General features: G+C 36.9%; 2 protein-coding genes across 9 annotated transcripts in view; one reads left to right on the top strand and one right to left on the bottom strand.

Moving 5' to 3' along the window:
- YIF1B (Yip1 interacting factor homolog B, membrane trafficking protein) overlaps positions 1 to 12,724 on the bottom strand; it is a 165,458-nt gene that overhangs the window by 113,399 nt on the left and 39,335 nt on the right.
- CATSPERG (cation channel sperm associated auxiliary subunit gamma) overlaps positions 1 to 12,724 on the top strand; it is a 100,314-nt gene that overhangs the window by 61,843 nt on the left and 25,747 nt on the right. The gene's annotated exons all lie outside the window — the stretch shown is intronic.

Genomic DNA, 12,724 nt, shown 5'->3' with positions numbered 1-12,724 from the left:
TGCAATTAGTGATTCCTGAGTTGGCTACTAAGGCCTTAAGAGTGTGAGAACCTGGAAGGCAAAGTCTAATCTCCTTTATTCAATAAACATTTATTAAATGCTGACTATGTGGGAGTACTAGGCATAGAAAGACAAAGAATGAAAGAAAAAAACCTGTCCTCCTGTCAAGAAACTCATATTCCCATGGGGCTGTTAAGAGAATCAAGTAAGATAATATAACTAAAGCACTTGGCAAACATTGCTATATAAATGTTAACTATTACTATTATTGAAATCATTTATAAATAAATTGGAAGAGCATAGGATAGTTTACCTCTCAGACCTGTGGAAGAGGGAGGGATTTTTTTAAATAACTTTTTATTGATAGAACGCATGCCAGGGTAATTTTTTACAGCATTATCCCTTGCATTCACTTCTGTTCCGATTTTTCCCCTCCCTCCCTTCACCCCTTCCCCCAGATGGCAAGAGTCCTTTACATGTTGAATGGGTTGCAGTATATCCTAGATACAATATATGTGTGCAGAACTGAACAGTTTTCTTGTTGCACAGGGAGAGAATTCAGAAGGTATAAATAACCTGGGAAGAAAAACAAAAATGCAAGCAGTTTATATTCATTTCCCAGTGTTCTTTCTCTGGGTGTAGCTGCTTCTGTCCATCTTTGCTCAATTAAGGCTCTCTTTATCGAAGAGGTCCACTTCCATCAGAATACATCCTCAAACAGTATCGTTGTTGAGGTATATAATGATCTCCCGGTTCTGCTCATTTCACTCAGCATCAGTTCATGTAAGTCTCGCCAGTCCTCTCTGTATTCATCCTGCTGGTCATTCCTTACAGAACAATAATATTCCATAACGTTCATATACCACAATTTACTCAACCATTCTCCAATTGATGGACATCCTTTCATTTTCCAGCTTCTGGACACTACAAACAGGGCTGCCACAAACATTTTGGCACATACAGGTCCCTTTCCCTTCTTTAATATCTCTTTGGGGTATAAGCCCAGTAGAAGCACTGCTGGATCAAAGGGTATGCACAGTTTGATAACTTTTTGAGCATAGTTCCAAATGCTCTCCAGAATGGCTGGATGTGTTCACAATTCCACCAACAATGTATCAGTGTCCCTGTTTTCCCACATCCCCTCCAACATTCCCCATTATCTTTCCCTGTCATTCTAGCCAATCTGACAGGTGTGTAGTGGTATCTCAGAGTGGTCTTAATTTGCATTTCTCTGATTAATAATGATTTGGGGCATATTTTCATATGTCTAGAAATAGTTTCAATTTCTTCATCTGAGAATTGTGTGTTCATATCCTTTGACCATTTATCAATTGGAGAATGGTTTGATTTCTTATAGATTAGAGTCAATTCTCTATATATTTTGGAAATGAGGCTTTTATCAGAACCTTTGATTGTAAAAATGTTTTCCCAGTTTATTGTTTCCCTTCTAATCTTGTTTGCATTTGTTTTGTTTGTACAAAAACTTTTCAATTTGATATAATCAAAATTTTCTATGTTGTGGTCAATAGTGATCTCTAGTTCTTCTTTGGTCATAAATTCCTCAAGAGGGAGGAATTTATGACCAAAGAAGAACTAGAGATCACTATTGATCACAAAACAGAAATTTTTAATTATATCAAATTGAAAAGTTTTTGTACAAACAAAATAAATCCAGACAAGATTAGAAGGGAAACAATAAAGTGGGAAAACATTTTTTCAGTCAAAGGTTCTGATAAAGGCACTTTTTGTCTTTCCAAAATATATAGAGAATTGACTCTATAAGAAATCAAGCCATTCTCCAATTGCTAAATGGTCAAAGGATATGAACAGACAATTCTCAGATGAAGAAATTGAAACTATTTCTAGCCATATGAAAATATGCCCCAAAGCATTGTTAATCAGAGAAATGCAAATTAAGACAACTCTGAGATATCACTACACACCTGTCAGATTGGCTAGATTGAGAGGGAAAGATAATGGGGAATGTTGGAGGGGATGTGGGAAAACAGGGACACTGATACATTGTTGGTGGAGTTGTGAACACATCCAGCCCTTCTGGAGAGCAATTTGGAACTATGCTCAAAAAGTTATCAAACTGTGCATACCCTTTGATCCAGCAGTGCTACTACTGGGCTTATACCCCAAAGAGATATTAAAGAAGGCAAAGGGACCTGTATGTGCCAAAATGTTTGTGGCAGCCCTGTTTGTAGTGTCCAGAAGCTGGAAAATGAATGGATGCCCATCAATTGGACAATGGTTGAGTAAATTGTGGTATATGAACGTGATGGAATATTATTGTTCTGTAAGGAATGACCAGCAGGATGAATACAGAGAGGACTGGCGAGACTTGCATGAACTGATGCTGAGTGAAATGAGCAGAACCAGGAGATCATTATATACCTCAACAACGATACTGTTTGAGGATGTATTCTGATGGAAGTGGATCTCTTCGATAAAGAGAGTTAATTCAGTTTCAAGTGATCAAGGATGGACAGAAGCAGCTACACCCAAAGAAGGAACACTGGGAAATAAATATAAATTGCTTGCATTTTTGTTTTTCTTCCCGGGTTATTTATAGCTTCTGAATCCAATTCTCCCTGTGCAACAAGAAAACTATTCGGTTCTGCACACATATATTATATCTAGGATATACTGTAACCTATTTAACATGTAAAGGACTGCTTGCCATCTGGGGGAGGAGGTGGAGGGAGAGAGGGGAAAAATCGGAACAGAAGTGAGTGCAAGGGATAATGCTGTAAAAAATTACCCTGGCATGGGTTCTGTCAATAAAAAGTTATTAAGGAAAAAAAAAAGGAATTAAGTAGTAAGAGGAGAAGTAGAGGCAATGATGAAAATAATTTAGTTTTAGATGTTTGAATTTTAGTCAATAAATCTTTATTGATAAAAAAAAAAAAGAAATCATGCTGAGCCTGGGGTCAAAAAAACTCATCTTACAACTTAAAATCTAGCTTCAAACACTTTGTAACTGTGTGACTGTGGCAAGTAAATCACTTAACCCTGTTTGTCTCAGTTTTCTCATCAATAAAATGAACCAGAGAAGGAAATGGCACAGCTCTTCAGTAATTTTGCCACAAAAACTTATATGGGGTCATGAAGAGTTAAACAGAACTGGAATAACTCACCACCACCACCACCATCAGTAACAGAATATCATGGCTGTCACAGGCTATCCTAATGGTGACTCCATTTCTCTGATTTCAGGGAGTGATAGAGATTGTGTTCAGCAGTTCTTAGCCAGTAGAATTTTGCATATGTGAGTCTGAACCTGGTAGTCTGTTGGTCTCCTCTGTATTTAAAGGCTTTGTGAGTTCTTAATTTCACTTGAATTAGAAGCTGTGTTGTTTTGAGAATTTAAGTTCTATCTATGTCTTTACCCATGTGGATTTATACTTGCTTATTTGTTCCTCATCTCGATGGGTTTAGTGGGATAGTGGGTATGGTGAGGGTGAGGAGTTGGAAAGAGAGTGGGTTTACTTTGTCCTCTTCAAGAAGATCAGAAGAAGAAGATCACTTGCCTTAACTTTGGACAAGGTAAGAGCTCTATTTTTAGGGGATTACTGCTAGACAACTAATATTAGGCTGGCTCTGGTGTAGGAATCACTGGTGGGATATTTACCCCAGTGGTTCACACAGTGGCATGTCAAAGTGGCTTTCTCTGTCTCAGTTGTGGCTGATGTGCTCTGTGAGTTCTTGAAAGTAGTCATATATCTAATCCTATATGTCTAAGAGGTTGCTCTATTAGATCTAGAAAAGAAAGAAATACAATGTACTAATCTAGATGGAAGATGGAGCTATGAGAATGTTATTGAATATTATATTTAGTTCTCAGTTACTCATTTTATATAGACTTTTTTGACTTTTTCTCAATTGTAAGTCCTACGCGTGCACACACACACACACACACACACACACACACACACGCACATTCCAAGCTTTCTACTCATTCATTGTGGCGGTTGCTAAATTGTGCATGATCTTGACTATACCTCTTCAATACCTGCATTCTTTGTGGATGCTTGTGGCATCTTTTCTGTGTCCTAGAAGTTCTGGATTTTGGACAAAATATTCCTGGAAGTTTTAATTTGGGGATTTCTTTCAGGAGGCTACTAGTGTACTATTTCTATTTCATCTTTTAAGAGATCTGAGTGAGTATTTTGGTTTTGTTTTCTTTTGAAATTTCTTGAAATATTATAACTTGGCACTTTTTTTTTCAGTCACAGCTTTTAGGTAGTCTATTTGAATAGAGAGATGAAATAGAATCTGGAATATTTACAGGAAAAAAAATGGATTTCAAAGCAGTTCATAGTTTTGATATCCAAATAAAATTAAAACAAGAACAATCTTAGGCACAAGGCTCTTCCAAGAACTGGTTTTTTCCCCTAGCTTTCACATTCTTATAGATTCAGACAAATGTATGTTTTCTTCTGACAATGTACCAGACGAGTGAAGCTGTCTTTTATTGAATTCATGTCATCTAGTGAGTCGGCTTGTCTTGATGATTGACCAATATTAAAAATAGCAAAATACATAACTGTGAGTGCTAAAGAATTAAATGTAGTTCTTTTCTAGAGATTTCTAGTTCCTCTTCCAAAGCAGCACCATTTGTATTAGACAATACAAATATTGAGATGCTTGGTAGTAGTGACTCCAATATTTCCTAATGTTATCAGCCCCTCCAAGTTCTTTTACATTCAAGATGGCATTCTGAAATGGAACTGCTTTTATGCTAAAACCTCTATAGCACCAGATATCAGCTTTTAGGTAGTCTAGTGATTGTTAAAAAACATTTTTTTCTTCTCTATGAGTTTTCCAGGCGAGTTATTTTTGCTATGAGAAACCTTACATTTTCTTAAAATTTGGGGGGCTTTTAACTTTTTAAATATTTCTGGTTGTCTTCTGGAGTCATTAGTTTCTTTTTTGGTTCATTCTAATATTCAGGGAGTTTATTTCTTGGACAAGATTTTGTGCTTCTTGTGTCAAGGTATTTCTTTTCCAATTTTTTCCCATAACTTTCATTACTTTTCCAGTTTTTCCCTCCATGCTCTCATTTAATTTATACAAATCAATTCAAACTTTTTAAAAGAAAAAATTAAAATTCTTTTCCTAGGGATTCTAGTTAAATTTGTGGTTAATCCGTGTTTTTCTTTGAGGTTTTTCCTGTAGATATTTTGGACTATTTGACAGTATTCTTGTCACAATAATAGCTTTTTACAATGAGATTCTTTTTTTGTTGTTCATTCTTCCAATCTATTTCCTGACTTTAGGTTTTATGCCAGGGCCAGGGTCTGCTTACTCATGAGACTTTGAGTTCCTTGAGGACAGAGATTGTTTGTGCCATGTTTTGTATCTCCAGCACTTCTTATTGGCTTATGTTTACAATAGTACCATTCTCATTTTCTTTCTTCTTCTTAGGAGCCCTTTCAAGTCCCAGGTCCAAGGTGTACTCATGAATTTTAGTGTACTGATTAAATCCTATTGATCAGCTAAGGGGTCCATAGTCACTGTCCCTTGTGGTAGAGTCAAAAAAAGGTTATTTACATGGAGCCCAATTAGGCTTCTCTGAAGCTTCTATTATTCTTACTTAGGAATCCTCACTCTACTCTTGACTGATAGGATTAGCATTCTCTTGAGTATTAACTCAAGTCATTTCTCTTTGCTATCAAAGGTCCCATTCCTTGAAGCTACTTCCAAAAACTGTATCCCTATGTACTTGGTGACATGGGTGTCTCTCCTTTCTTAGTTATGACTCTGCAACAGACTCTCCAGCTTCTGAATGAGGTGACTCTCTCTGAATGATAGCTTTACCACTAGCCACCAATGGCTGATAGAGGGATGAGGAAGAAAAAGAAATCCCTTCTTACTTTGTGGCAGACATTGAATTTACTGCTGTTTCTGGAAATAACTATATTAAACTTAGTTTAAAATTAGACAGTGTTCTTTAAGAATCATTTGGGATCCCAGGAGATCATTATACATGGCAACAACAGGATTATACGATGATCAATTCTGATGGACGTGGCTCTCTTCAACAACAAGATGATTCAAACCAATTCCAATTGTTCATCTATACCCAGAGAGAGGACTGTGAGAACTGAGTGTGGTTCATAACATAGCATTTTCAATATTTTTATTGTTATTTGCTTGCATTTTATTTAGCTTCTCTTTTTTTATTGGTTTGATTGGATTTTTCTTGTGCGGCATGATAATTGTATAAATATGTATGCATATATTGGATTTAACATATATGTCTACCATGTTTAACATGTATTGGACTACTTGTCATTTAGGGGAAGGCATGGGGGAAGGGAGGAAATTGGAACACAAGGTTTTACAAGGGTTAATGTTGGGACTTCCGGTTAAGATGGCGGAGAGGAGGCTCACAGTTGCATAAGCTCCGCGCTTTCTCTCACTATCCATTTCATTACAAGCCTCTGAATCAATGCTTGACTGAAAAAAAACCACAAATAGTTACCAAGAGAAGCCATCCTTGAGATCCGCCAAGAAAGGTCTGTCTTTAGTGGAGGGCTGGGACGGTTTTAGATCGGGCGCAGGCTGAGGGCAGCGGCAGTGAGGGCACAGGAGCAGACTGGAGAGGGGGTGGAGAGTGATCGTAGCCGTCTCTGCGGGGAGAGCTTTGCTACAGCTTTGGATACTTTGCTCCAGCAGCAAGTCAACAGCCCAGCAGAGAAACTAAAAACACCGGGGCTGAAGAACACAACCCCAAACAGCTGGAGTCTCTCAGGACCTGGCCGCTCCCCTCTTCCCCCCCTCAGTGACTCAGCACGCTTTGGGATCTCAGAGCGCAGGCGCAGCACAGTCCTGCTAGTGCCTCACTGCTGCCCCCTGCAGTCTGTAGAGGAAGCTCGATAACACACCCAGCCCCCCCCCCCCAAAGAAAGACTCCAGTTTTTTCTGTTTTTCTTTGGTAGTTTGTCTCTGATTAATAGACAGAATGAGCAAGAAGCTGAAGAGGACTTTAACCCTTGACAGCTTCTATACAGATAGAGAGCAGACTCTAAATCCTGAGGAGACTAAAAACAGGGAGTCCCCAGGTGAATCCCCAAAGGAGGAGATCGTCTGTTCCTCAGCACAGATGAACCTCATAGAAGTGATTAAAAAGGCTCTCACAAGGGAGCTAGAAGAAAAATGGGAAAAGAGCCTGGAGAACTCAGTTAAAGAGAGAGTGGATAAAGAAGTAAAATCCTTGAAAAATAGGATTAGTGAACTGGAAACAGAAAACAGCTCTCTAAAAAACAAAATTGGCGAAATGGAAAAAAATTCCACAGAACAAAAGAACTCAATTGGACAATTAGAAAAAGATTTTTAAAAAGTGAGTGAAGAGAATACTTCACTGAAAATCAGAATTGAACAAGTGGAATTGAATGACTCGAGGAGACAAGAAGAATCAGTCAAGCAAATCCAAAAAAACCAAACAATGGAGAAAAATGTGAAATACCTTCTGGGGAAGACAACAGACCTGGAAAACAGATCCAGGAGAGACAATCTGAGAATCATTGGACTCCCAGAAAAACATGATGAAAAAAAGAGCCTGGACACTGTCTTCCAGGAAATTATCAAAGAGAACTGCCCAGAAGTCATAGGAACAGAGGAAAAAATAAACATTGAAAGGATTCATCGATCACCCACTGAAAGGGATCCTAAAATCAAAACACCAAGGAATATAGTGGCCAAATGCCAGAACCCTCAGATGAAGGAAAAAATATTGCAAGCGGCTAGAAAAACCCAATTCAAGTATCAAGGAGCCACAATAAGGATCACCCAGGATCTGGCAGCATCCACATTAAAAGATCGAAGGGCCTGGAATATGATATTCCGAAAGGCTAAGGAACTTGGTATGCAACCAAAAATAACTTACCCAGCGAGAATGAGCATCTTTTTCCAGGGAAGAAGATGGACATTCAACGAAGTAAGCGAATTTCATCTATTTCTGATGAAAAAACCAGAACTTAACAAAAAGTTTGATCTACAAATATAGAACTCAAGAGAAATCTAAAAAGGTAAAGATTAATCTTGGGAACTATATTTTGACTATATAGATGTATAAAGAATACATGTATACCTTGTTCTAGAAATTGATGTGGAAAGGACATTGTACCAGAAAAAGGGTAAAGTGGGGATAGTACATCTCATGAAGAGGCATAGGAAACCTATTATATCTGAGAGAAAGAATGGAGGGGGATGAATATAGTGGGTATCTTACTGCCTTCAGAATTGGCTTTAAGTGAAAAATCTTAAGACATATTCAATCTATGGTGAAACTTCTCCCATCTCATTGAAAAGTGAGAAGGGAAAAGTGGAAAGGGAAGGAATAAGCTAAGCGGAAGGGAATACGGGAACTGGGAGGGAAAGGGGTAAGATAGGGGGAGGAACTCTAAGGCGGGGGGAGGGATACTAAAAAGGGAGGGCTGTGAGAAGCAAGGGGTGCTCACAAGCTTAATACTTGGAAGGGGGGAAAGGGGAAAGAAGGGAGGAAAGCATAAACCGGGGTTAACAAGATGGCAAGTAATACAGAATTGGTCATTCTAACCATAAACGTGAACGGGGTAAACTCCCCCATAAAGAGGAAGCGGTTAGCAGAATGGATTAAAAGCCAGAATCCTACAATATGTTGTTTACAGGAAACACACCTGAAGCGGGGAGATACATGCAGGTTAAAGGTAAAAGGTTGGAGCAAAATCTACTATGCTTCAGGTGAAGTCAAAAAAGCAGGGGTAGCCATCCTGATCTCAGATCAAGCTAAAGCAAAAATTGACCTAATTAAAAGAGATAAGGAAGGACACTATATCTTGCTAAAGGGTAGCATGGATAATGAAGCACTATCTATATTAAACATATATGCACCAAGTGGGGTAGCATCTAAATTCTTAAAAGAGAAACTAAAAGAGCTGCAAGAAGAAATAGATAGTAAAACTATAATAGTGGGAGATCTTAACCTTGCACTCTCAGAATTAGATAAATCAAACCACAAAATAAATAAGAAAGAAGTCAAAGAGGTAAATAGAATACTAGAAAAGTTAGATATGATAGATCTCTGGAGAAAATGTAATGGAGACAGAAAGGAATACACTTTCTTTTCAGCAGTTCATGGAACCTATACAAAAATTGACCATATATTAGGACATAAAAACCTCAAACTCAAATGTAGTAAGGCAGAAATAGTAAATGCATCCTTTTCAGACCACGATGCAATGAAAATTACATTCAACAAAAAAGCAGGGGGAAGTAGACCAAAAAATAATTGGAAACTAAATAATCTCATACTAAAGAATGATTGGGTGAAACAGCAAATCATAGACATAATTAATAACTTCACCCAAGAAAACGATAATAATGAGACATCATACCAAAATGTATGGGATGCAGCCAAAGCGGTAATAAGGGGAAATTTCATATCTCTAGAGGCCTATTTGTATAAAATAGAGAAAGAGAAGGTCAATGAATTGGGTTTGCAATTAAAAATGCTAGAAAAGGAACAAATTAAAAACCCCCAGTCAAACACTAAACTTGAAATTCTAAAAGTAAAAGGTGAGATCAATAAAATTGAAAGTAAAAAAACTATTGAATTGATTAATAAAACTAAGAGTTGGTTCTATGAAAAAACCAACAAAATAGACAAACCCTTAGTAAATCTGATTAAAAAAAGGAAAGAGGAAAATCAAATTGTTAGTCTTAAAAATGAAAAGGGAGAACTCACCACTAACGAAGAGGAAATTAGAGCAATAATTAGGAGTTACTTTGCCCAACTTTATGCCAATAAATTCGACAACTTAAATGAAATAGAAAAATACCTCCAAAAATACAGCTTGCCCAAACTAACAGAGGAAGAAGTAAATATCCTAAACAGTCCCATCTCAGAAAAAGAAATAGAACAAACTATCAATCAACTCCCTAAGAAAAAATCCCCAGGACCAGATGGATTTACATGTGAATTCTACCAAACATTTAAAGAACAATTAACTCCAATGTTATATAAACTATTTGAAAAAATAGGGATTGAAGGAGTCCTACCAAACTCCTTTTATGACACAGATATGGTACTGATACCTAAACCAGGTAGGCTGAAAACAGAGAAAGAAAATTATAGACCAATCTCCCTAATGAATATTGATGCTAAAATCTTAAATAAAATATTAGCAAAAAGATTACAGAAAATTGTCACCAGGATAATACACTATGACCAAGTAGGATTTATACCAGGAATGCAGGGCTGGTTCAATATTAGGAAAACTATTAGCATAATTGACTATATCAATAACCAAACAAACAAAAACCACATGATCATCTCAATAGATGCAGAAAAAGCATTTGATAAAATCCAACATCCATTCCTAATAAAAACACTTGAGAGCATAGGAATAAATGGACTTTTCCTTAAAATAGTCAGGAGCATATATTTAAAACCATCAGTAAGCATCATATGCAATGGGGAAAAACTGGAACCTTTCCCAGTAAGATCTGGAGTGAAGCAAGGTTGCCCACTATCACCATTATTATTTAATATCGTATTAGAAACACTAGCCTCGGCAATAAGAGTCGAGAAAGATATTAAAGGAATTAGAGTAGGCAATGAGGAAACCAAACTATCACTCTTTGCAGATGATATGATGGTATACCTAGAGAACCCCAGAGATTCTACCAAAAAGCTATTGGAAATAATTCATAATTTTAGCAAAGTAGCTGGCTACAAAATAAATCCCCATAAATCCTCAGCATTTTTATACATCACCAACAAAACCCAACAGCAAGAGATACAAAGAGAAATTCCATTCAGAATAACTGTTGATACCATAAAATATTTGGGAATCTATCTACCAAAGGAAAGTCAGGAATTATATGAGCAAAATTATAAAAAAGTCTCCACACAAATAAAGTCAGACTTAAATAATTGGAAAAATATTAAGTGCTCTTGGATCGGCCGAGCGAACATAATAAAGATGACAATACTCCCTAAACTAATCTATTTATTTAGTGCTATACCAATCAGACTTCCAAGAAAATATTTTATTGATCTAGAAAAAATAACAACAAAATTCATATGGAACAATAAAAAGTCGAGAATCTCAAGGGAATTAATGAAAAAAAATCAAATGAAGGTGGCCTAGCTGTACCTGATCTAAAATTATATTATAAAGCAGCAGTCACCAAAACCATTTGGTATTGGCTAAGAAATAGATTAGTGGATCAGTGGAAAAGGCTAGGCTCACAAGACAGAATAGTCAATTATAGCAATCTAGTGTTTGACAAACCCAAAGCCCCTAACTTCTGGGAAAAGAATTCATTATTTGATAAAAACTGCTGGGATAATTGGAAATTAGTATGGCAGAAATTAGGCATGGACCCACACTTAACACCATATACCAAGATAAGATCAAAATGGGTCTATGACCTAGGCATAAAGAACGAGATTATAAATAAATTAGAGGAACATAGAATAGTTTATCTCTCAGACTTGTGGAGGAGAAAGAAATTTGTGACCAAAGATGAACTAGAGACCATTACTGATCACAGAATAGAAAATTTCGATTACATCAAATTAAAAAGCCTTTGTACAAATAAAACTAATGCAAACAAGATTAGAAGGGAAGCAACAAACTGGGAAAACATTTTCACAGTTAAAGGTTCTGATAAAGGCCTCATTTCCAAAATATATAGAGAACTGACTCAAATTTATAAGAAATCAAGCCATTCTCCAATGGATAAATGGTCAAAGGATATGAACAGACAATTTTCAGAGGATGAAATTGAAACTATTACCACTCATATGAAAGAGTGTTCCAAATCATTATTGATCAGAGAAATGCAAATTAAGACAACTCTGAGATACCACTACACACCTGTCAGATTGGCTAAGATGACAGGAAAAAATAATGATGAATGTTGGAGGGGATGCGGGAAAACTGGGACACTAATGCATTGTTGGTGGAGTTGTGAACGAATCCAACCATTCTGGAGAGCAATCTGGAATTATGCCCAAAAAATTATCAAATTGTGCATACCCTTTGATCCAGCAGTGTTTCTATTGGGCTTATATCCCAAAGAAATACTAAAGAAGGGAAAGGGACCTGTATGTGCTAAAATGTTTGTAGCAGCCTTGTTTGTAGTGGCTAGAAACTGGAAAATGAATGGATGCCCATCAATTGGAGAATGGCTGGGTAAATTGTGGTATATGAATGTTATGGAATATTATTGTTCTGTAAGAAATGACCAGCAGGATGAATACAGAGAGGACTGGCGAGACTTACATGAACTGATGCTAAGTGAAATGAGCAGAACCAGGAGATCATTATACACTTCGACAACGATATTGTATGAGGACATATTTTGATGGAAGTGGATTTCTTTGACAAAGAGACCTGAGTTTCAATTGATAAATGACGGACAAAAGCAGCTACACCCAAAGAAAGAACACTGGGAAACGAATGTGAACTATCTGCATTTTTGTTTTTCTTCCCGGATTATTTATACCTTCTGAATCCAATTCTCCCTACGCAACAAGAGAACTGTTCGGTTCTGCAAACATATATTGTATCTAGGATATACTGCAACATATCCAACATATAAAGGACTGCTTGCCATCTAGGGGAGGGGGTGGAGGGAGGGAGGGGAAAAAAAAATCGGAACAGAAACGAGTGTCAATATAATGTAATTATTAAATAAAAAATAAAAATTTAAAAAAAAAGGG

This window comes from Antechinus flavipes, chromosome 3, assembly GCF_016432865.1.
Source record: "Antechinus flavipes isolate AdamAnt ecotype Samford, QLD, Australia chromosome 3, AdamAnt_v2, whole genome shotgun sequence".
Classification (NCBI taxonomy): Eukaryota; Metazoa; Chordata; class Mammalia; order Dasyuromorphia; family Dasyuridae; genus Antechinus; species Antechinus flavipes.
Note: the sequence above shows the minus strand (reverse complement) of the source record. Positions and strands in the feature narration are given on the sequence as shown.